This window comes from Fukomys damarensis, unplaced genomic scaffold (genome assembly GCF_012274545.1).
Source record: "Fukomys damarensis isolate Sample0158 unplaced genomic scaffold, DMR_v1.0_HiC HiC_scaffold_10, whole genome shotgun sequence".
Classification (NCBI taxonomy): Eukaryota; Metazoa; Chordata; class Mammalia; order Rodentia; family Bathyergidae; genus Fukomys; species Fukomys damarensis.
The window spans coordinates 38,327,412-38,353,369 of NW_022900922.1; the positions used below are offsets into that span (position 1 = coordinate 38,327,412).

At 41.3% G+C, this 25,958-nt stretch overlaps 2 pseudogenes; both read right to left on the reverse strand.

Moving 5' to 3' along the window:
• Positions 1-1,578: 1,578 nt before the first annotated feature.
• LOC104861565 lies at positions 1,579-15,135 on the reverse strand (annotated as a pseudogene).
• Positions 15,136-23,562: 8,427 nt separating this feature from the next.
• On the reverse strand, positions 23,563-24,443 carry LOC104861564 (annotated as a pseudogene).
• Between the last annotated feature and the right edge of the window lie 1,515 nt (positions 24,444-25,958).

Consider the following 25,958-nt stretch of genomic DNA (forward strand, 5'->3'; position numbering starts at 1 on the left):
TAATTTTTGGAAACAGATTTTTTTATGCCATTTGTGCTATCTTCTGTCTTTACTATAACTCTAATTAATCTTAGGTGAGTTTTCTTTGCATCATCCAGCAGTTGTTAGACCAACTTCCCTTGCTCTTTTTAAAATACCTCTGAGTATATGGTCACACACATAAGCTCTATCTTAATTTTGACACTCATTCCTTATATCAGTCACTTCTGCTGCACATAATTTCAATAAATTTTGTTTTATCTCCTGGATTTCTGTTTGGTGTCTTTTCATGGGCTCTGATTATTCACTACATTGGTCATTAGTTTTTTAATAATTTGATTAGCTCAGCTAGTTTTTTTCAAAAATTTTATCTTCTTTAAGCTTGCTGGTCAGTTTTTTAAAAGTTAAGTCAATATTCTCTTTAGTTATCTTGAGTTTGCTGAGTTTCTTTGTTTTTTCTTTTATCATTTTATAAAACTGAATTGTTTGGTGTTTGATTTTCTTGGATCTGCTTTTGCAGAGTTGGGAGATCTTGGAGGTATTTTGTGTCCTGTTTTCTCATGCTTCTTTTTCTGTTGAGTGTATGCTGGGGGTTGAAGAAAGAGTAGAGTGTCTATTGCTGGTATAAAGATTTTTTTAGTAAATGTTTGCTTACCCCTGGTGTGATCTTGGCTTTGTTTGTCTTTTGTCATCTACCTGTTGGCCTAGTTTAATCCAATTAAACATAATTACTGTGCTGCGAGGAGAGAGTTCCTACTGCTTATAACAACATCTGTCAGTGGATCCAACCATACACCAATAATCTATGGACCTTAAAACTTTAAAGAACAATTTTACCCTTTTATCAATGCACCTACAGGTTGTAATACACTGCTTCTAACAATCATACTGGGATGTGGAGGGAGGGGAAAAGGAAAAAAAAAGAGGAAAAGGAATGGAGTAAGACAGTAAGAAAAGAGAGAAAAGAAAAAGATCAATAGATGAAAAACCATGAGAAGTCAGACTATTTGAGTTACTTTTATAGCTGGAGGAAAGGACTATGTTGTAGGGCTTGAGAGAACATTCATGGGAATGAGAGGAGGGTTTCAGAGGGAAGGGAGCGTAGTCAGAGACTGAGGGAAGCTGTGAGATTGTCGGAACCTGTCACTGCATCAGAGGTTTAGATATTCTACGCTCACTTTTGGTAATGGCTCCCCTGACATGAAAGGCAGGACCCAAGTTACAGTGCTGGTTAGTTTTACTTCTCTTTTGCACCTTTACAAGAACTCCTGTTTATATACTTGATTAAAGGTGGAAAGAGGGAAAATAAGAGGATAAGGAAAAGGAAAAAAAAAAGAAAATAGAGTGAATGGGAAAAGAAAAATATTGAAAGAGGAGAAAATAAAATAAATTTAAAAAGAAGCAAAATAAGGCCTGGCACAGATTCAAAAGCTGGACGTCAGTGTATGCTCAGTCCCTCTGGCTGCCCTCTGAGCTTGGCTTCAGGCCTCTGTGCTGTCCTGTGGTCTGCTTGTTGGGCAAGACATGCGGTCCCTCTGGACCACTCTGGCCCTGCCGCCCAGAGCACTGCTGTCTCTTTTCCCACACCGAACACACAGTTCATGTGGGAAGGGAAGGAAGTGGTGTGATTGGCCCCGCACCTGCTTCTCTCTGTCTTCCACCAGGGCCTCTGGCTCGGGCAAATCCTATGGTTGCCTCGGTGTTTTTCTCCACAAATCTTCCACCCTGTGTGTCCATGGACACCCTCTGATACGGACTCCACTCTCTGTCTCTCCCACTGTGGTCCTTCTGCCACCCTCCCAGGAGGATCCCTGGGTAACGGGATGAAGCCTGCAGGGAGACTTGCAGGTCTCTTGTGGGTCTTGCCCCAGGGTTGGGCGGCACACAGGGTGCCCGGGAAGCATTGCACTCCTCCTGTATGGGGAAAAAGTGGGTGAGTAATTTGGGGGTTGGCCTAGCCTGTCCTTCCCCAGGTCCTGACTCTCACGCACCCCTGCAGTCCCCTCAGCACCTGGACTCAGACCCTGATCAGAGCTGTTTGCAGATTCCTGGGTGGTGCCGTGGCCTACCCACCCCCAGGCTTTCTGTTTCTCTGCAGCCTGCCTGCAGGTATCTCCCTTGCAGGTCTCCTCTTCCCTGTGGTAGGGGAGAATGACTGAGGGCCTGGTCCATCAGCCCAACCACCAAGGAAGTCCAGCTGCCTCCCTCTGCCAGCCAAACCTCTCCCAAGGTGGAGTGGGCTCCAGACCTGGAGGGTTTCCAGCCTCCCTTTCTAGACATCCCTGATGCTGGATTTTGGTCCAGTGACTTTCTCCTTCCCCTGACCTTCCACGCCTGGCTTTCTCTGAGCCCTGCCCCCTAGGGTGCACACTTTTCTCCCATACAGGACTCTCCCTCTCCTTACTTGCTGCCATCACCTAGCCGTCCCGATGACCCTCCTGTGGATGTACAACCTCCTACCCTGGAGGAATCTCAGACAAGAAATTGATCCACATAATAATGGGTGATGTGTTGAGAACTTACTATATCCCAGGCACCTAGGCAGAGTGTATGTATTCAATCATTTAATCCTTGCATAAATACCCTAAAATTTAGTTACAGTCATCATTTCTATTTTATAAAAGATGAAAAGCCCGAGGCCCAGAATTTTGCTGAGACCACCCAGGGTGAAAGTGGTAGTCCTGAGATGTGAACTTAAACTGACTCTAAAGTCAGAGCCTAATGACTGGGGTGCAGTACCCTGCCTTTCTTAGTTTTCAGTCATCCTCTGTTGGAAATTATTAGATTACACACACACACACACACACACACACACAGTCACATGGCAGCATCCCTGTAACTGGGAACACGGTCATCAAACCAGCGGTGCTGTCTGTCACTAATCCTCCAATGTCCTTCTTTCTGGGTAGCCACCCCACCCTGCCCAACAGTTTCACCCTCACCTGGACGCTGTGGACTTTACTCTTCCTGCCACAGGCTTGCTTTTCTCCAAGTCCTAGCAGATCCATGTCTACTCAGTACCTCTCCTCCTCATTTCCTAGCCTGGTTTTTGTAGGTCTCCTTTCCTGCTCCCAAGAAGATCCACACCAAGTCATACTATGGGTCACTTGCTTCAAATGAGTTGAGCAATGACATCAGGGACATTTTTATCATCACATATAACACAAAACAACACCCACACTGAAAATGTTCCCTTAATACATCCTAGCACCATCCAAGAGGAAGCCAGGGTGCTGCAGGTAGGAAGAACCTTCAGGGGGTCATCCAGGTGGCTGCAGGAGCACAGGTTCCATGGCAGGTAAGCCTAGGCCATAGTAGGTGGTTTCCATTGAGTGGTGCACCCCTCCACATGCTAGACCAGGGCTGGCTTAAAAGGTGTGATCCTGGGGCTGTCTGTCACATAAGACCTTGCACTTTCAAGGGCTCATATCTCATTTAATGCCTTGTCATCACCATCTGGACATTCTGATAGCTTTTGAACAAGGGGTCCCTCATTTTCATTTTGCACCAGGGTTTGCAAATCATGAAGTTGCTTCAGGCCACCTTTGGGACAGAAGTGATCACTTTGGAGAATGGTTATTCTGTGCTAGTCTTTGGGTGGCCTACTTTGCTGGAGCAAACATCCCTCCTTTGCCAGCTGCATTCTAAACTCAAACACACATCTCTCTTTGGAGGAAAAGACAGACTTATATTTCCTTCCTGCTATCTTTTCAGGTCCAGCAATAACAAGCTTCTTCCATCCCAGCACACAGTCTGTAGTTTCCAGCATGAACTGCACAGAGCCAGAGCTCTTCTCTCTTCTGGGGGCTAAAAATGCCTTTCCTCTTTGCTTGCATTTTCATTGCAACATAGCATCTGCCTATGGCCTGATGAGGGCTGCAGGGCCTCAGATAGTAGAGGAGAAATGGCCAAGGTCTAGAGGGCTGCCAAAGAGGATGTGTGGAGAGCCTCTGACCTCTGAAATCAAGGATTAGACTATGTCTGGCCATTGGTCTTCCTGTTGCTAAGGGTGATCAGGAAGCCCATCAGTTATGGTGCTCCGGAGCCACGTTTTTGTAGTACCTGCCACACAAGCCACGGTAGATCTTTGCACTATGGCGATCACATTGAGAAATATTGAATCATTCCTCTGTCAAGGGTTCAGGTGAGTCACTTTCCAGGGATTGTGACCAGACCCATCCTTTACCTTTGATGGCTACATCAAACCCAGCCCCTGGAAGAGGAGAATGCAGTCCTCTGAAAGCACATGGGGCCCAGAGAGTGAGGTGGTATGTGTGATGGTGCCAGCCTCCAGGCCTCTCTCCATTCCCCAGTGAGCCGGGAAATACTCTTGGGTTCCTCAGCTTTCCAAGGAAGAGGAGAGCCTAGTTTAGCAACCATAGCAAATGGCCAAGCTCCCAGTAGGTTCCAAGCCATGAGATTGGTACTGTCCTTCTTTCAACCCTTTGCTCAGTTACTAGGTTGCAGGTGTGGGGCATCTCTCACACATCTCTGGCACATGCAAGGTGGGAGGAGGATACAACAGCAATATCAGGCATGGTGCATCCCCAAGGAAGCTCATGGCCTGCTTGGGGGGCAGAGTCTATGAATACCAGGGCTGGAAGGCATTGACCAAAGCCTTGGTAAAATTCTAAGAGACAGATACTGTCAGGGACATTGTCACTGAAGAAGTGAGACCAGCTTGCCTCTCTAAAGTAGATGCTTGTTCGGAACAAGCACAACAGAGCATTCTATGCAGTGAAATAGCATCCACGGAGCCTGGAGGCAGCTGGCCTGTGCCGTCCCTGAGAAGCAGCCAACTCCTCAGGTGTGGAAGGACTAGACAGCAATGTAACAAAATAGTTCTTTATGGTTGTAGGACTCTAGACGTTTGCAGAAGACCAGCTGAAGGAGATCAATCAGGGTACAGAGGTCACATGCAGGGGAAGGTGAAAGGGTGTGGAAATGAGAAGAACAGGACTTGAGCAAATGCTGGAGTTGGGGAGTAGGGTGTGGGAAGACACAGATCTAAGTGCAGTTTTTAGTTTCTAGTTTGGCCATTTTGAGTTGGATCTGCTGCAAAAACACATATTCCTGTGTCAAAGTTCAGACTGTCAGTACCTTGGAATGTGACCTTTTTTGGAGAGAGGATCATTACAGAGGTAGCCAGTGAGGTCATTAGGGTGAACCTCAGTACAATTGACTGGTGTCCTTCCAGAAAGGAGAAGTGTGGAGACATAGATGTTCACAGAGAGAATGCCATGGAATGGCAAAGCCAGGGGTGAGCGACACTGCAGGTGGCCACCAAGCCACAGGAAGCCATCAGAAGGAACTGACCCTGACAGTGCCTTGACCTTACAGTCCTGGCTCCAGAACCAATGACAGAATAAAATCTCCACTGTGTGATCACTTTGTGATAATTTGTTAAGAGAAAGAATGGTGATTTTAGAGAACTGAGGCAGTCTCAGGAGGCAGGTCCTTCTGAAGAGAAGGATTTCTGTGAGGATTTCCGCAGTTGGGAGCTGTTGAAGAGGCCTAGGCACTGTGGCCAACTGGGAATATGGGACATGGTTGAGAAGCCACTACTGGAGCCAAGTTCCTCTTGGCACAGAGCAGTGAGTCACTGGGGCCAGCAAGGGGAATTACCAATATAGTTTTCAGAAAACAGAGGCAGAAGAACTGAAGAAACAGTCACAGAAGCTAAATGATTTCAGGAGGTGGAGTGTGGCCCATAGGAACAAACACCTAGAAACAGAGCCTTGTAGGGAGCTCCAGCTAACTGAGAAGTTCACCCACCACTCCCAGGCAGGTCATCTGAGGAGAAAGGACTGGCCTTTGGAGTCATAGGAGGTATTTAGCAGTTTCTAATTTCAGTCACTGTCACAGGACCAGGGGCTGTTTCTGAAGTTTTACGTGGTGAACAAGTTTAAAACCAGACACTTAAGATAACAAGATGTACTTTTTCACTTTCTGTCTTTTACTCTTAGAAACTTCATGACAACCAACCACACCTCACATTTGGGTCATAAAATCTCTGGACCACGAAGGTTTTTCTGTGACACATTCACATTTGTAGTCATTTGCAGAGTTGCATTTCTCTTGGCCTGGGAATCAGCTGGCTCATAGGAGGCAAGGAGAGCTCTAGAAGGCCTATTTTCAATGTCATTTTGGTACAGGGCCTCTTCATTTTAAACTACCTTTCTTTGAATCACACCAAAGGAGAAAAAAGCAAACTGAGTTCTGAATCACAAGATTTCAGCAGCTGGCCTCAAAGGCTTCTTTTGTCCTTCTGAAAACAACTCTAGAGATGTGAAATCCAGCCAATGCGAAATCCAGCATTCCAGTGAGGAAAGGACCTCACCTACCAAGTCCTGGTGATCAATTTCATTGAAAGGTCTGGCATTGCTAATCACAGTCGGAAACTATTAGCAAGATCAGCTTTCATCTCTATATCGAGTCAGGAAAACTGATGTTTGTTGGAAAGAAAAAAAAAATCCCACCTGTAGGTTTGCTGTCAACACATATGCAGTAATTTGGGAGTTGGTGATAACCATGATTCAAGAACATTCTGCAAATGAAGCCTCTGCTTTGTGTGCATGCCTCATGGTACTCTCTCCCTCTCTCTCTCTCTCTCTCTCTCTCTCTCTCTCTCTCTCTCTCTCTGCCTCTCTCTCCCCCCCTCTCTCTCTCTCTCTCTCTCTCTCTCTCTCTCTCTCTCTCTCTCTCTGTACCTCCCTCCTCCCTCCTCTGGCTCCCTCTAGAGGACTCCTTGTCACTCAACAGTGAAGAAGACACTGGTTTCACCACCTTAGCAGGCCTCCTTGTGTCAACTCTGGCGCAGGGCTGAGGGGAAGAGAAATTGTCAAATACCATTAGTGGGCTGAAATCCAGACACAACTCTCAATCTAAATGCTATCTCATTGGAAACCTTCCTGGACCTCCCCACGTGGGGCTTGGTATTCACTCAGGAGTGTCGGTGTATTACAGTATGAATTACATGATCATTTGCACAGTTTGTCTTTCTCTGTAGACCATACTCCTTGTTCATTTTTATCATTTTGGTACTTAGCTCCAGAGCTTGGCACATAGAGGTGTTCAAAAAATTTAATATTTGCTGACTTACATAAGTGAAACACCAGCTAATTCAGGCTCCTGTGGACATGCACAGATAAGACTGGGACTTGCAAAATCACCTTGTATAGGCCAGTCTCTTTTCCCCCAGGAAGATGATATTTGGGGCTATTAGCCTTTCATGGTGGACATATGTCTTAAGAGAGTTAGGACATGAACACCTGGGAGCAATGAATGCTAACTGGGTATCTAACATTTTAACTTCCTTGATAAAAACATAAGCACACTGTACTTTGTCATAGATAGGGACAGAGTCCAGTGAGAATTATACTTAAGTCATGAAGGACTTGTTATATGACATTTTGTGAAATCCCAGCAGGGAACAAGGGAAGCCAAGGGTAGTAGAATAAATTAGGGGCAAAGAAGAGCTCTGATGGGGACTGATAAAGTTTCTATTCTCGGTGAGAGTGAGAAATGTGTGCCTTGAAATTATGAAATAGATGAGCCATGAGAAGTGGAGGAGGATGAGTCCTGTCCTCCCACTGATGACAGAGTCCTGGAGGGGAAGTGGCTGCCTCCGAGTCACACAGTGGCAGGAGCTGAACACAGACTGCACCCTGGACCTTGGCTGAGTGCCCCATCTGTAAATCTCGTCCTCAGACCTGGGAGCACCACTGGGATGACTTCTCTATCTTTTGTGCTGAAATGACCAGTTCCCTTCCTGTCCCAAAAATTCTGAATGAATTCTGGGCAAGACCAAGGTAGCATTGCAGCAGCCACTGGACAGGAAGAATTGCAAGCACTGTGACAAGTCTAAGGTAATCCTGTTGAGTCTTCAGGTACCATGAGCAGGACAAGGATGCCCCTCTGGGCTTGGTATGACTACTGGATATAGGTTTTTACTTCAGGCCCAAGCAGTGTCTGTAAGTGAGTGGGGTGAGCATTCTAACTCTGCTACTGATGAGCTGCATGGTTTCAATATAGTGACTTATTCTTACTCACAATTTCTGCTTGAGGATATGCAGCCTGTTGGTCATGAGTCCTGGCCCAGAGGGTGATGACTACTTGTACTTATTCCAACACTGCCACCCAGGAGCAGCAATAATGGACTGGTTAACTTCTCTGTGCTTCAATTTTCTTGCCTATAAAATGGAATATATAAAGTTACTTACAGAGTAGTTGTGATGGTTACATGGGTCAGTACTGCAAGGAGCCTAGAAGGGTGTGTGGTATGTGGAACTCCTCAGGAGACATTGGCTGTCACTTGCTGCTGCTGTTGGCTACATGTTGGGTTAATAACTTGTCTTTTTGTTTCTTTAGAGAAGGCCTTTTTAAATATTAGTGTGTGTTCGTAATACATGCTTGACAGATCTTGATCATTTTGGTCCTCGTTAGCCCCTCCTTACCTTCTCTCCTCCCCTTTCTCCTCATCCTCTTAGCCACTCTCCAACAAGTCTGCCTTTATTTTACTCAACTTTATTTATGTTTTGGGTTTCTCATATAAGAGAAACCACATGATATTTGTGTCTGACTTATTTCACTTAATGTTATGGTCTCAATTCCTTCTATTTTCTTGAAAATGATATGATTTCCTTCTTCATGCAAGGGCTGATAAAAATACAGTGAATATTTAAATTTGAAAAATTATTGCAGTAAAAGACATTTTCATCAGTCCATCTCAACCCCACCTACTCCGTCTCCATTAAACACACTTACCCGTCTTTCTTGACACTTTCTGAAGCAGTTCTGGAAGTCCTTTTTCATGAGTGTCCTTATGAGGTGTGATAAAAATACAGACAAGGCTGCTTTCAAAGAGCTATCCCATGGAAAGACAGGCTTGTAAAGATCTTAAAATTGTCCTTACCCACCTTATCCTCCACATATAGTACCAGCAACTTCTAGCTCTTGTCCAAAGTCAAAATGATCACTAAAGGCCAGGGATTTAGCTCAGTGGTTCTGCCACCTGCCTCACAAGCACAAGGACCTGAGTTCGAGCCTCAGTACCAAAAAAAAAAATGATCGCTAAAAGTAAATTTTAACATCAAAGTAGTCATGGCTGTACAACTAGAGACATCAGCAGTGCCAACTCCATCTTCCTAGATCCACCTCCTACAGCTGTTATTCTCTTCCTGGAAGGTAGAGGAGACCTTCAGGAGCTTTAAGATACCTTCTGCCTCAAGAAAAAAATACCTGGTTCCCTATAACCTGCAGTAGTAACTTCTAATGCTGTTCTTCTGTGTATAAGGTCCACTCTAAAGGAAAATGTCAAGGTCAGGAAATGGAAAACCAAAGCCTCTTTTTTGGGGGAGGGGCTTTGAGACAGGGTCTCACTATGTAGCCCAAGTTGGACTTGAACTCAGAGCGATCCCCCGACCTCAGCCTCCCGAGGGCTGGGATTACAGGAGTGCGCCACCACACCCAGCCAAAGCCTCTTTATTCTTCTTCTTTATCATTATTCTTCTCATCATCTTTACTGGAGGACTGAAGGACATAGAAGGACATAGAAGCTGGGCTGGTGGTGAATTGCATGGCTCAGCAGGGTGATGCTTGGAGTTGGCTGCAATCTTTCAGGAAGACTCTTATCCAGTCCTCCACATCTGAAATCTATAGCTCTTACCGACACTGAACATGAGTGTTCTTTTTTCTTGTATATGTTATATAAGACTGAAAGACTTACAGATGTTGCGCAGTCCTACCAGATGATTCACTCAGATGGGCACAATGGTTCAGGGCTTATCAGGGGGCTCTCTGTAATGGTGTGGGCAGGGTGTATAGAAACACAATGGGCAGTAAAATTTTGCTCCTGCTCTTGTGACAAGTCAGTTCTTATCACTCCTAACTGCACTGAGAGCCCAGTACCCAGAAGTAGAGAGAAGTGGAAAGGGTCACATGGAGAAAGAAGGGAACATCTGGAACCTAAGGGCCCCTCATACAGTGGGGCTCTGCATCCTCTCCTCCTTCAGGATTCCCGCTGGATGAACCTGCCTCGAAGACAAAGTGCAGACTCATCTCCTAGAAAGGTATGAAGAGAAATCTGCAGGGTGACAGGAAGAAATGCAGCACACTGTTCTGAAGGAGACAGTAAGTTTCTCGAAGAGCACAGGCCATATCTGAAATTTGTGTCCTGCTATGGCCAGACAGGGATGTGGTGCCATTTCTCATCTGACATGAGGATAATAACAGGCTGAGTTAGAAGAAGTCAAAGTCCCTCTAGAATTGTACAAACAGAAAAGAACCACAGAGGTCCAGCTGTTTGAGTAGGCAGCAGAGGGTGCTCGGGTGGTGTGGAGGGGCATTCCCTGAACGGTGCTCCTCCTAGTTCACCTTGCTTGATGGCCTAGATTTTTTAGCAGCTGCTTCCCATGGAGACACAGCTGGGGTAAGAGGCTGCAGAGAGTAAGTATATGTAGTGGTCTACACCAGCTAATCTTTCCCATTACCTTTGACTAGTTCCTCTTATCTTGCAGCTCTTGAAAATACTCTGCCGCACGGTTTGCAGTGGCTTTTCAGAGGTTGCCCACTTAGTGCAGCTGTGGGAAAGAACAAGATCAGGAGAAAGGGCCTCCAGCCTCTGCTACCTGTGCCCCATTCTGGAGAGTGGACCCCCACTTCCTGTTCCTTTTTAGCTAAGCCTTCAGATGAAGGGGAGATGGGCTTTGGATCAGCCTCTCCTGGAAGCGCAGAGTGGAGCTGTGATGGAAAGTGGCGATTGTGGAGTGCAGGACATTTCATTCCCCATAAAGAGTTCTCCAGTCTGACATCTTTGCCAAATCAGAATTTGGGAGCAAGAGTGTCAACATGGAGTGGGTAGGGCTGGAGATGGAGGAGTCCTGAGGAGTCAGCATCAATGTAGTCCTTGTTCATCATGATGCTTTGCCTGTGCACATTTCTGTGAGTTAGCTGGATAAGCAGTGTACAGTTACCAGTTTCCCCCATTCAATTTCAACTGGCCCAGTTTCAAAAAGGTGTGTAGAGGATGAGGTTGGATGGTGAAAACCATGCTTGGGCCACCCTTGGGTAGCTCTTCCTCCATGGTATCTTTGGTCCCCCACTTTCTGAGTCTTCTAGTTAATACTAGACAATCTCTTCTCAACCTCCTAGGGAGACTATTTGAGGCTTCCAGGAAAATAAACCTCTCACCTCCCCCAGTGTCCTTCTCTTTCTAAAACAGTTGTTATTGTTGAAAAATATCACCAGATATTTATTTGAATATCTGAAGAAATCTAACAGAATGCTTGTCCCCAAATAAACTTCCCATGTCAATGAGTGGCACAGGAAAAGAATAAGCCTCAGGGGTCTTGAATTCAGACTGGATTAAAATTAAGGTGACACTTGCTGCCTTGGGTTTTAGGAATCTGACTTTTGAAGTTTTGAGTAAATTAAATATTCACCTTTGCTTAGACAAGATGATATTTATATACACTTTACAATAAATTTTAAGTTAAGCCTATATTTATTTTATATGTCGTCTTTTAAATCATGAGTCATTATCTGGGTACGGTGGCCCATGCCTGTAATTCCAGGTATTGAGGAGGCCAAGGCAGGAGGATTATCAGTTCAAAGCCAGCCTGGGCAGTTTAGTTAGAGCCTATCTCAAATTAAAAAATAGAAATTGCTGGATATTTAGCACAGAGGTAGACTTCTTGCCTAACAGGTGCGAAGCATCAATATGCAAATAAATAGAAATATTAATAAAATGAGTTATTCTGTTCAGTTAAAGGATTTTTAGATGGTATTAAAAGGTTTCTGGATTTTGTTACTTGTCATAGTGAGAGAGGGTGAGGGTTTACCACAGGAAATGGCATTAGCTGCAGTGTTTATGGTAGTGAGCTTAGGTGTTCCCATCAGGTCCTGGTGGATACTTCCCACAGAAGTTGGATCAGGTTCCCTGATCTCGGCAACCAGGCCACTGGTTATCAGCCTGATGAACACTGAGTGTTTGCACAAGAGCCGTAAGAGGTATTACAGAAAATTGTAGGATCTGTAAAGACAGACCTTTTTAAAGTTTAAAATTAAGAATTTTTCTCCTAAGAAAATATTGATAAATATAAAAATGTGGGAAATGAAGGTTTACTTCATAATACAATGTAGCATCTCAGCTTTTCCTGGTGGAGATTATGTGTTCACATCTCATCACTATTTTAGATCTGCCAGTGCTCAATACAAAAGCCCACATAACTCCTGGAAGTGTCTTTCATCATTAGCTGAGAGAGATATAAATGGACAACTCCACAGAGGCTGGGGAATTCCCAACCTTTTCCTGGCTAATATTCCATCTTTGTCTGGATTTTCATTTTCTAAAACTCTGGGACCGGATATTTCATCAGATGATAACGTAGAGTCTTAGGCCATCGGTGATGACTTTTCTTTCATTAGAAATAAATGCTAATAAACTGTGGCTTTAATATTACATGGCCATTAAACCTAACAATTCCGCTCTCATTGCAGATACCAAGACTGAACTTTGTGAAGATTACTGTTTTGCTCACCAAAAATATTTTAAGAATACTCAAGGGAATTTAAAAAAATTCTTAATAAGCATTCACAAAAGAAATGAAAGCAATGTGTTAGGTGTCTCTCAATACTGTGTATCACATTCTAAGTAAGTTGACTCTGTTATGCAATCCACGTTTTCTCTGATTTTGTTTGTGCTGAAAGAGCTTGTGCTATTGGAAAGCAGCTTTCCCCCACTTGTGGTACTGGAGATTGATCACAACATGTTAGGTTATTTTATTCTGCTTTACTGTTATTAGCATATTTTGCAGTACATAATGAATAAATTTGTTGTGGGTGGTTAGTAGATGTAGATAGAACATCGTAATTCTTTTTAAACCCCCACCTCATCTCTTGGTCTCCTTCCCATTTGAGAAAGATCCATCGCGCCACTTCCAGTTACCTATTTATTATTATTATTATTTTTGGGGTACCAGGAATTGAACTCAGGACCCCGTGCTTGTGAGGCAGGCACAGCGCCACTGAGCTAAATCCCCAGTCCCTGTTACCTATCTTTTATTTTACTATTTATTTACATTTTGGGTTTCTTATATTAGAGAAACCATGTAATATTTAAGCTTGAGTCTCTGTTTTATTCCATCTAACATTATGGAGTCATCCATTTTCCTACTTGGTTATCCTTCTGTGTGGCAAAAAAACAAATTCTCTCTTCAAAACCACCACATGTTGATCTCTAAAGATGAGAGCCAGATGGCATGAGGTCACATAAAAGCAGAATAGTGATGTCTTTAAATAACTCAGCAACTTTGTTTAACATTAATATTTCATCCATTTGTTGAAAATGAACTTAAATGCTTAACAAATCAGAAAATCTAGAAAGAAATAATGAAATTCTGCTTATGCCTTTATTTAATAGATTTATTATGAAGGGACAATTTTTCTTTTTTAACTTTTGTATTCTTTCAGATGTTCCCAATATAAAAATAAAAAGAAATCTTTTAAAATACTATTATTCTACATAGGGGTTGAAATTAATTACCGCATAGTAATACAGGTTAAGCTTGCCCCTTCTTGTTCAAGTTCAGTAAAAACAGCTTTGAATGGATAGATATTTATAAATTCATTTATATAACAAGCAAATGGCTGTGTGTGTGTGTGTGTGTGTGTGTGTGTATTTTCATACCAGGGATTGAACTCGGGTCCTTGCGATTGTGAAGCTAAATCTCTGGCCCCAGCAAATGAGTTTTTTAAACTACATATTTAGCATTACTTACAAACCAACAGTAAAATCAATATTTTTTATTCTGTGTGTCTTACATAAAAATACATTTGAAAGATCTGGCCTAGAAGTGAATTTCTAGGATCAATGATGAATATTTAAGTAATTTTAATGTAATTTACTAAATTGGTTCTCTCTCTCTCTCTCTCTGAGATGGTATAATTTGTTGATTTTAAAGCAATAATTATTAACACCTATGGACTATACGCTTTTGGGTTTACAGTTAGATTTCCAGTCACCATCAGTCCTGCACCGATCATGCCCCTCCCTGTGCTTTTCTCAGTGTAGTGAAGGCTCCATCCTACAAGTTCTGCTCATTTCTTGCAGGGATGCAGACTGGAAAGAGAAGAAGAAGAAGTCCTCTTTCTGTGATCTCTGTGTCAGCTCATGACGGTCATCAGCTTTGCTGTATGAAAATATGACTGTGTTTTTTATCTACTCTCACTTGGTTTTTTTATTACCTACAGCACAGTGAAACTGACAGCTGTTTAAAAATTACTTTAAAAGTCATGATATAGACATTTTCTCTGTGTCTCCTCTCTAATATTCAGCCAGGTGTCCATCCCTGTGAATAGCACAAACAGGCTCAGAACCCATAAATGAAGGTCAGAAATTTGCAAATGGTTAACATTATTTAATTATTCTCCAAGAGGGAATTGTTAAATAGAGAAAGAACACAATATACCCAATAAAAGAAAAGAAAAGAAAGCATCAGGAAGAGAACACTGTAGCAGCTTTGATCTCAGGAGGAGTTTTGTAGAGGAGCTTGCATCTCTGCAGGTGGAGAACCCGCTGGTGGTGCTTGTGGAGAAGAAACACCATGTGGCCACTGGCCCCACCCATGACGCGCTGAAACCCAGCATCATGCAGGACCATGTGACTGAGAAAACCCCATTTCATTTTCTGGTTAAACAAACAGTAGTTATCACTCTTCCTAAGTTTTGATGTGTTCAGGCTGGTACTTATGATGTAAAGAACTAAGTTCATATCTTTTGAGGAACTGAGAATCCAAAAGAGAAGAAATTTGTGAAGGATGTACCATGCAAACCTGGGCTTGATCCTCCTCCAGTTGGACTGTCCGGACTGATGCTGATGGCCTGGACCACCGTGAGGAGAGTGCTGGTGCAAATAGACAGGCCCCGGGCTACCCTCTCAAGGTAAGAGGTAATCTAGGAAGTTTCTCAGGCATAAAGCTGCTATTGTCCTTGGCATTCCTTTGGAAAGAAGTGTTAGGACATTTTGAAAGCCAGATGGATGAGAATAAGGTGCATGGGTTTCTTCTCTTTGCCTGCAAATATGACAGAGATATTCCCCACAGTGCCCAGTCCAGTCAGAAAGGCAAAGATTGTTCCCTTGACAAGGTCCAATTCCATTTCATACTTCTTAGGCAGAAAAATTTGGATCCAGCAAATAGTTTTTTGAAACCAAATGTAATGATGGTATATATCTGAAAAAATACTGTGTTGTATGTGATTGCTCTCTGGAGTGAGATGGACAGTGTCCAAAAGACTTTATTCCTTTAACTTTGCACTTATTATGTGTTATTCTATATAGTCTTAAATATCATCTTTGGGACTATAATTTAAAACAAAAATATCCACCTAGATATTTTTCTATTTTTACTTTTTTTAATTAGTATGCATTTGTGGTACATACTGATTACAATCCTAAACTAAAATCAGCCCAGATTTTTTAAAATACCAAAACAACAAAACAAATTTACTTGTTTAAATTCCTATATATCTCAGCATCGCTGAACTGAACTCAAGCTCCCCCAGTGGAACTTTCTCTGTACTCTTCATTTTGTATCAGATTCCCATCATCCTGTCCTGAGACCATGATGCTTCCACTTAACCTGCCTGTCTTCCTCACATGCCCGAGTAAAGTGCTGTACAATCCTGTAGCTTCAAATTCTTTAACATTTCTATAACCTATTTACAAGCTGTCTCTTTTTTTTTGTTCTATCTCTCATTTGGATGAGTGTAACACCTTCCAGGTTTGCTTTTGCTTCTGAATATTTTAATATTCGAAACCTATGCTTTAATAGCTGTATACTTTACATTAAGTTATGTAATTTCATTGCTTATTAATATTCAGTGGTTTCTTTCATTGTCTTCGTTATTTCAGTGGCATAACTTTTTGAGACATGATCCAAAAACTCAAACAAGGTCAGCCAAAGATATGTAGGAGCAAGTCTCTTTCCTAAAACATGTAATCTCTTGGCTGCATCCAGGATGGTGTCTAGAGGAACCTGGCTACAGGGATTGACAAGAGACAGGAGGAAGAGGCCTGACTTCACTGAGTGAGCTCAGGGGTTTGAGAGATGCCTGGATTAGCTACACAAGTTTTGAGATTTATCAAGGCAAATCATCAGAAGGGTTTAAGTCGCTGTTTTGTGATCACGAGATAAAAACAGCTTTTTAATTAAATACCCCAATAGTGTCTGTGTGCAGCAAACTAGACCAGGGCATCATCAGTAGTCTGGAAGGAGATCCCTCAGATAGTGTCAGGATGGCATTTTATACACATTGCTTCCCCCAGACTAACATGGCAGCTGGCCTCTCACCAGTGCCATTTCTCCAGCATAATCATCAATAGAGTTGCTTTGGCCTTTATCAGTCTTAGCTGATTTCATAACTCAGACCTGGGTAGGATTTTATCCTCTCACTTCTAAGAGACTCAATGTCAAATTCCACCACAATTTTAGTCAAATTGTGGACAATTTAACCAGAATAAAATAAGTCAGTCTGATTGATCAAATCAAACTTGGAATACCTTCCTGTAAACTTGAACTTTTCATCTCCAGTTTTAAATAAGGAAATATAGGCACAGTGCATGAGTTAGTTGTCTGATGATACATTCAGGAGTAAACACAAAGGTAAGAATGAAAAATTCATTTGGTGCAGAACACAAGACGTATCCTCTATCCTCTTTTTAATGGAACTTGTATGGTTTTATGTTTACTTTCTCATTCACTGAGGAAGTGTTTTGGAAGCTCCATCATGCTTTTGCCTATTTTGCTTTCAACAATGTTTTCTCAAGGCCAGGGCCCATCCTTTGAAACTGTGATCATCAGGGAAACCAGTCCCTTTCTCCCAGTTTCCTCCCAGGAGGGGAGGAGTCTTAGGTGCTTAGTCACCTTCTTCTCATTTGCAAAGCATTCCTCTGTCTTTAAGTTATGAGGACTGTATTTATTCATACTTTGATAAAGACAGTTAGCCATGTGGAGGATCAGCCAAGTCCCCAGTTGGGCTCTGTGTGACAAGTGGTGTGGTGAGGGCTTCCTACTTACCCACTAATTATGGTTCATTGTGGGGACATATACGTCCTAGCCTATTTCCACAGAGAAAAGAGATTCCTCTTTTTTTCTTATTTTTTCAATGTTTTTAATGGATATATCATGGCATGTGTAACATTCTGTTTTAATAAGCAAATTATTTTTTTCTTTTACATTTTTATTAGAACTTAATAGTTATACAGAATACTGGATTTAATTTTGGCATATCCATACATGCATAGAACATAATTTCATCATTTCTCACCCACTTCGCCTTTTCTTCTGCTCTTCACCTTTATTACCTTTCTCTTCTCTTTTAGTTTCTCTACTATTCACCCACTGTCTAAGATCTACGTATGTGAGAAGACAAGATACTTCTTTCTCTTTCAGAGTCTGGCTTCACCCGATTACCACTTTCAAATGACACACATTTTTCTTTTTAGTCAGTAAATCATTTCCTATTTTCTAATATACCATATTTCTTTATCCATTTACCAATTAATGAGCACCTGGGCTGTTTCAGTAGATTAGTTATTGTGAATCACAGTGCAATAAAGTATGCAGTTACCTGGATAGTGTGACAAGTTCTGCTTTTGATATATACTGAGGATCACAGCTCGGGGAAAATAGTAGCTCTATTTTTATTTTATTGAGGAACCTCTGTATTGAGTTCCATAGTATCTCTACTAATTCACACTCCTACCTACAGGGCAAAAGGTCTGTCACTCAGTGGAGCTCAGACCTGGAAATATTGCCACAATATTTTCTTCTAGGATCTTAAAAGTTTCAAATCTTACATTTATGGCTTGGGTCTACTTTGAGTTGGTTTTTGTACAAAGTGAACTATAGGAGTCTAGTTTTAATCTTCTACATTTGCATCTCAGTTTTGGCAGCACCATTTACTAAAATGTCTTGTCTTTCTCCAATATGCATCATTGTTGAGAACCAGATGGCTATGGTAGGTTTGTTTCTGTGTCCTCTGATGAATTTCATTAGACTATTTGTCTGTTTTCTATATCAGTACCACAATGGTTTAGCTACTATGACTTTGCAGTGCATTTTTATGTGTGTTTGTTTTTGTTTTCTGTTTCATCTTTTTGTTTTTAGTTTTAGTTTTAGTTTTAGCTTTTCGGTACATAGGACCTTGTGCTTGTGAGGCAGGTGCAGTGCTACTGAGCTAAATCCTAGGCTTCAGTATATTTTTAAATTGGTGTGGTATCTTTAGGATTACTCAGGTTGTTTGTGATTGCTTTGGATTTTCTGGGGCTTTTGTGCTTCTATGTGAATTTTAAGACTTTTTTTTTTCTAATTCTTTAGAGAATACCATTAGAATTTTGGTGGCTTACTTTGAATCTGTGTATTGCTTAGAGCATTATGGCTGTTTTGAGATATTAATTCTGCCAGTTCTTGAATATCATGTAGCAACTTCAATCTCTTTCACTGTTTTGTAATATTTATTGTACCTATCCTTAACATCTTGGTTATATTTTTTGGAAGTTCTTGTGAATAGAATTCTTATTCTAAGTGAATAAAAATTTATCATTGGTGTGTAGAAAATGATTGAATTTTGTATGCACATTTTGAATCTTGCCTCTTTGCTGAATTTTTCTACCAGATCCAAAAGTTATCTAAAATTTTAGAGTCATTTGAGTAAAGGATCATATCACAAATTGAGATGATTTAACTTCTTCCTTACCTGTTCATGATGCCCTTAATTATTTTTTTCCTGACTAATTGCTCTGGCTGAATTTTAATGACTATATTGAAGAGGAGTGGTGAGAGAAGAGAACTTCCTTTGTTTTTTTGATTTTAGTAGATATGTTTTAAGAATATTCCTACTCAAGATAATGCTGCCTGTGAGCAGGTCATAGATAGCCCATAGTATTTTGAGGCAAGGTCCTTAACATTGCTTTTTTTCTTCAGGGCTTTTATCCTGAAGGAATGTTGAATTTTGTCAAAGAAATTTTCTGAATTACTTAAGGTATCATGTGAATTTATTATCCTTGATTCTGTTTATTGCTATATTATATTTATTCATTTGTCTATATTAAAATATCACTGAGTTGATCAGGTTGTCTGATCTTTTTAATGTGTTGTTGAATGCTATTTGTAAACACTTCATTGAACAATTTAGTACTTATTCTCACCAAGCATAATGGCATGTAGTTTTTTTTCTTTTTGAGTCTACCTCTGGTTTCTGTAATATTGTACTTGTTTGTTTTGGAAATATTCCTTCCCTTTCTATTACAACTGAAGCACATTGGTGTTAGTCTTTATTAAAGTTCTGGTAAATTCAGCAGTTTATTAGTCCACTCTTGGGCTTTTCTTTGTTTGTAGATTTTTGTAGTGCTTCTGTCACACTGGTTGCTCTTGATCTACTCAGTAGATCTGTATTTCTATAATCTCCTAATTCTATTTTGTTAAGTAATATGTGTGGAGAAATTTATCCTTTACTTTTAAACATTCACTGCATTGAAATGTAACTTTTCAGAACATTTCTTTTTATTTTTTTAAATTTGTATTAGTACATGTTTGCAATAAATATTGAGTACATTCATAATGCAGTTTTGAAATGTACTGTGTACATGTCACATCTTCTTTTACTTTTTTTACTTTCCCTTCATCTCTAAAACCTCCTGATTTATTGTCATTTCTCATCAGCACTGGACACAAGTGGGTTGTCAATTGAGTGTTGCTCTCCATTCCTTCCTTTCTCTGACCCATGGGGGAGCCCCCAGTGGGTGAGGGATACCTTCCAGCATGGATGGATCTGCACCCAGCAAGGGAGCTCTCCTTCATACCCAAGCCACTTCCCGGGGAACCTATGGAATACAGTCCATTTGAGTTTCTATATGGTCACACCTTTCTGCTCGGGCCACATCTCAGCCCAGAGGCTAACCCCATTACAGACTATATTCCTGTAGTACTACCATGCCCCCAAAAGATACATTGCAGTGCTAGTTTTCTCCTGCCTTTTTCTAATACCCAGACTCATGAAGATGGGCTGATACATTGCAGTGCTAGTTTTCTCCTGCCTTTTTCTAATACCCAGACTCATGAAGATGGGCTAGTTAACAAGTGAGAATTTGTTAAAGATCTAAACCCCCAGCCTCTACATCCTATGTGGATAGGACCCTTCTGGTCATCTATAGCACTCTGACAGCTGTTCATCTATGAGCGCTACTCAATGGACACATTATTCTTGGGTAATTCTGTGTCCTGCTGATAATTTGCATGACATCTCTTTATGGAAATCACAAGTAATTTCCCTTACCTCCCTCAGATTTCCCCAAATCCTGGAGAGTTCCTGAGGTGTCCATGATTGATACCTTGTTTCTACCATGCATTTTCCTGTAGGTTTTACTCTTAATTGTGCTGGGACTCAATCAACCTCAATTGTCTTTTGCCTCAGGAGTGCTCATGCTTTTGTTTGGCCTAACTAGCTTCCCCTTCTCCTCCTCTAGGCACTGCTTTGTCTGGCTAGCACTCCTGTTCCTTTTGTTTACCCCACAGTTCCCTAATTATCTCTATAGGACCCTACAGTTAACTCCCTGCTCAACTGGTCCAACCCTTCCTTAGGCAAAAATTTCTGGCTCTGTATCTTCATGTCTACAGCCACTTATGTGGCCACTCTGGTTCCTCCCCAGGTCTGGGTCCTTACTAACCTCACATACCACCCCCAATATGAAATGAAGGGTCCACTCCAACTCCTCAACAAAAAGTCCTTAGTTACTTTCCCTATCACTGACCAGACAAAAGACCTTCAGGTGGGACATGCAGCCTGATTTCTCCAGTTGTATATTGCTAACACCTCTGTATATGAGAGCCCAATAAAGCCTATACACAGTCACATAACCACTGATACTACTCTGATCTTCCAAGCCCCTGTTTTCAGTAAGCATAATCTGTCCTCCTATATACTGCAGGGATATCTACTCCCCTAATATAACTATATGCTATTGCTACTGGCCTCAGGTGACCATGCCAATTACCAGGTTGCTTAGGATGACCCATTTATTCAGATTTTCCAACCCTCCCAAAGTTATAGCTACATCACTGCTCAATAGATAGAGAGTTCTGCAACAGCTGCCATTCCCCATACATGATCATACATCTATGGACCTCTTGTCAAAAATCTCCCACTCATTCAGACTGCCTCCTTTTACCTACCTTCACAATGGCTTCTAATAGATAGCTATAGATTCTTTCTACTATAGGAAAACAGGACAATAGGCACCAGTCAGTCCTCTGCCAGGGGTGCTTCTAGCTCCTGACAGGCACTGCCTTGAAAGTTACTATGGGCATCTGTAAAAAAGAAAATAAAATAATTACGCACCTCTTTAACATCCACAACCAATTCTGCTTGCCCAGTCACGGTCTTTATTTTTTTTTTTCTTTTGTAGGACTTCCACTTTCTTGTGCTTCCCCACTAACTGGACCATTACCCACACACTGACTAACCTCAGTCCAAAAATAAACATTGCCTCAGGAAACCAGAGCCTGCTTTTCACTGCTAAAACTCAGGTCCAGGGACTGGGGATTTAGCTCAGTAGTGTCACTGCTTGCCTCACAGTGCAAGGTTCTTAGTTCTATCCCCAGTACCAAAAACAAAACAAACAAACAAACAAGAGTCAGGTCCAACAATGTAGAGCCCTACAACTAGCACTCCTACTTGTTGGTCTGGGTATCACCACTGCTGCAAGAACAGGCATAGCAGGTATATCTATCTCCCTGATGGATATACCATCATTCCCCTTCCTGAGATCTTTCTGACAGCCTCAAAGAGATAGCTGGCTCCATTCTTACCTTACAGAACCAGATAGACTCCTGAGGCAGTAACCCCTCAAAAGTGTAGAAGTTTAGACCTTGTCACAGCCAAGAAAAGGCAACTTATACATTTTCCTAGGAGAAGAATGTTGGTTTTATGTCAACCCGTCAGGTTTAGTGTGAGATGCAGCTAAGAGATTAACAGAAAAAGCCTCAGAAATTTCAGTGACCATCTGGCTCTTCGACAGATTTTTTGGGCTGGGACCCATGGCTTCTTCAATTGACTGGACCTCTTGTCTGTATCATTCTCCTCTTTGGGTAATGCCTTCTAAAACTTCAATGCTGACCCTGGCCACTCCTTGATATACCTCTATTCCCTAGGACCTCTATCCCAATTAGACTGCTCATACTGCCCCATTTGTCATGCACTAAGTAGCCATGAGAAACATCACCCACTTTCCTGCCCCTCTCAGTGTATAACAACAAAAAGACGGGGATGTCATGCCTGACCTGAGTAAGACCCTCTCAGCAAACGTGCTATCCTCAACAAACAACAGGAAACCACTAAAGGCTGAGGATGTCCTCAGTAAACAGAACAGATGACCATAAAAAATTTAGGATAGGACATGTAATCTCTCTGGTGCCAAGAAATACAATACTATTCACATGCTTGCACACACTGTCCTGGGACCCTGGCCACAAACATTCTACCCTGTATTCCTTAAGACAGTACTCCCTCTCCCCAAACTCTATAAAACTTTGCTTCTTCTCCAGCCAATTGCTGACATCTTTCTCCATCTCAGTCCATCTGCATCTAAGTGGAATAAAAAGCAGCTTTTTGCTCACACAAAGCCTGCGTCCGGGTAGTCTCTCACCATTTGTTATAGCCTGTATAGAATATAAGGGGCAGAAGATGACATCATCTCTCAGTATTTCATGCATCCTCTCAGTAACTCAGTCCACTGTCTTTGCACCACTATGCTATGGATAAGACACAAATGAACAAGTAAAAATGAAAAATATCACATTATTTTGACAGAGAAAAAATGTGCTCAAATGTTTATTTGAAAGTTATGATACAATTTTACTTTCCTAACATACATAATTCTTCTTTTTGCTGATTTTTCTCTCCTTTCTCCCTCTTATTCAGAAGGAGCATAGCTCAATAACTGTGCATATGTGAAGGCAAATGGCAGTAGAGGAATGAGGAAAAGAAAGACTAGAAGAAAATACTTTCCAGTTTTCATAGACTTTGAGCTAGATTTAGACTATATAGTAATAGTTTTCTTTTTATAAAAAATAAATAACAAAACTAAGCCGATAGAGCTATGAGAATATGATTTAGTACTGCAAAATGGCAAATGGTCATGAGCAGGGCCCTCAGTGATTGAGTTCTGAAAGTTGTTATTGTGTTCTTGCTCAACCATTTCCAGTCACTTAGCCTCTATAGACAAAATTCTTCATACCCCTCTAATGGCTGAATTTAGCTCTAGATGCCCTCACTTCACTGTACCTACACTGAAATTATAGGATAACACTTGCATAGTGGTCTAAAGATTCTCATATTCACAGCATTTGCCTGAGTAACACTGAATATTTTCTTAGTGTTTTTTTCCTCCCAAGAACTCATCCCTATATCCTTCTTTCATGACTCTGCTGATCTATGCTTAATGAATTTTTAATGGTAAAAATGCAACTGAATGATATACATTTAGCTACTATAAGAATTAATAAAAGAAGTAGTTTTACAACATTTTCAGTGACTATGCCAGCAGCTAACTATGTGGATATCTCTGCTAATCAGCACAAAGAGGATGAGATTGGCAAAATCAAGCTAGAAACAATTTATTATTTATTATTGCTGTATTATGTGTCATGATGGAGCCTATATAGAAGAAGAAAATGAAATCTGTCCAATAAAAGAAAAGGAAACTGGTCATAAGAATGAGAATATGTTGGGTAGCTCTGATTTCTGGGCTGGAATTGTTTTCAAGCTTGGAGCTGTGCAGGTCGAAGATATGTTTGTAACGTTTATACAGATGGAAAGCCATAGACCCACTGCTCCAGCCCATAAGACTCTGGAAGATGATGTCTCGAAGAGTCATGAGGAAGAGGAAAACCCACCTAACTATTATGTTAGTATGTAACACTGGCCAATGTGCAGTCCATTCCTAGAACTATTCATGCTATTGACTGCTGTGACATAGTAAAGCAAGTTAGAACTTATTTAAAAATTAAAAATCCAGAAGAGGAGGAGGATACAGGGAAGAACTTGCCTTGTGGTCCATGGTTTGAACTTTCTCCATGGGGTGGTGTTGGGACTGATGGTGATGGTCTGGGTCACACTAAGGAGACAGGGGGTACAGATGGAAAGGCCCCAGGCCACCCTTCCCAGGTAAGTTATCCTACATAACCTGGGAAGTTTCTGAAGCAAAAAACTGTTGATATGATTTCAATCCCGCCAACAGAAACCATGACTACATTTGAGAAAACCAAGTGAATAAGCACAAAATCTATGGGTCTTTTCTTAGGACCTGTGATAAAAGCATATATGTTTCTCACAAATATAAGATTGCCTATGATTCCTGGTCCCATAAGACAAAGGATGATTGCTAACTTGTTGAGGTCACTCCACATCTTCTTCTGACTTCATGGGCACAACTAGAAAAATCATTTTGAGAGACATAAATAAGTAAAGAGGACATATTTCAGATCTGTGGATTTTCTTTGCAGAACAAATTCTGAAATACATGCATATGATTGTAAAATCTAAGCTGTTTCACCCACCTGCCTTTCCAAAGAGCCTTCCTAGTGTTGGTCATGTGTAAAATTTGTAAGAACATTTTCTTCCTAGGAAACAGGCACAAGAGGAGCAATCTCAATTTTTAAATCTTGGTACTAAGTATGATCTTAGGTGCCTTTTTTGGTAATTAATATCTAAAATATAACCTCCCTATCATTGGTTTTGTTTTTGGTCCACCCAGATAGTCTTTACCATCTCATATACCCTCATCCCTTAAGTGAGTAGTGAGGTAAGGAAGAAGGTAAGTTCTCCAAAGAATGGTACTTGGCCAGATAGAGCAGCTTCCTGGGACAGGGTGTTTGGATTTCCTCCTCCTTGACCCACAAGTAACCCTTGGTCATAAGTGACATAGATTTAATTAGGTAAAGGAGTATAAAAGTACAGCACCTTTCTTTCAAGTGGGTCTAACTCCATGGTTAGCTGTATTCTCTCAGTTTTTCACATGGGTGGGATCTGACTGAAGCTGATTTTATTTTATTTCCATTTATCCTGTTCTTACTCTCCATTCTTTCTGAGAAAACTCCCCTAAAAAGGCATCAGAAACACACTTCCTGTCTGAGGTCATGCTTTTATGGACTCCATCTACAGATTCATTACTGACTGTGCCTCTTGACATTTGTCAAATCTACCGATAATTCTCAACCAGAAACACCCACCTTGTAAGGATCCAAAAGAGAAGGAGATGGGGAAGAACTGACCTGCAGTCTGTGGTTTGAGCTTTTTCTGGGACATGCGGTGACAGCCGGGAGCACAGTAGTATCTCTCATACCATTTATGGAATCACTTCACACATGGTATCCTTTTCTGTTTAATTTGTTAAATTTTCTCAGTAAAATGAACTTTGGAAACAGAAATCTATTCCCTGCTTCCCTTCTTCAAAATATTTGGTATTCTCTCCTTCCTGTCAAACTTAGGCCTGAAGTTTTTTTCAGCTCCCCCAAATAAATGTAATGTGGGCACTTACCTTGTCACAATAATGTGCATAACGTTGACAGGCTGACACCATTGCTCAGTCACCACCCTTCATCACTAACCAATGCCCATCTCTCACAGATCAGCTTAGAACTTTGTCTGCTACACCTTCCCTGAACTCACCAGACTGTGTTGCATGTGTATATGCTTTCTTCACTAAATAGTGAGCACATCAGAGAAAAACTAACACACCTACTGAAGTGACTGTTATTAAATGCACAAACTAGCTTATGGAGGAATAATTCTGCATTAGTCACAAAGATGAGCTGACAAGCCAATTATGAGAGCTATTTGAATTGGCTTATAGTTCCTTTGTTAAATCCCTTTTTTCTCTAATTTTATTTAGACCTTCTCTTCTTGTCACTTTTTAAATCTTT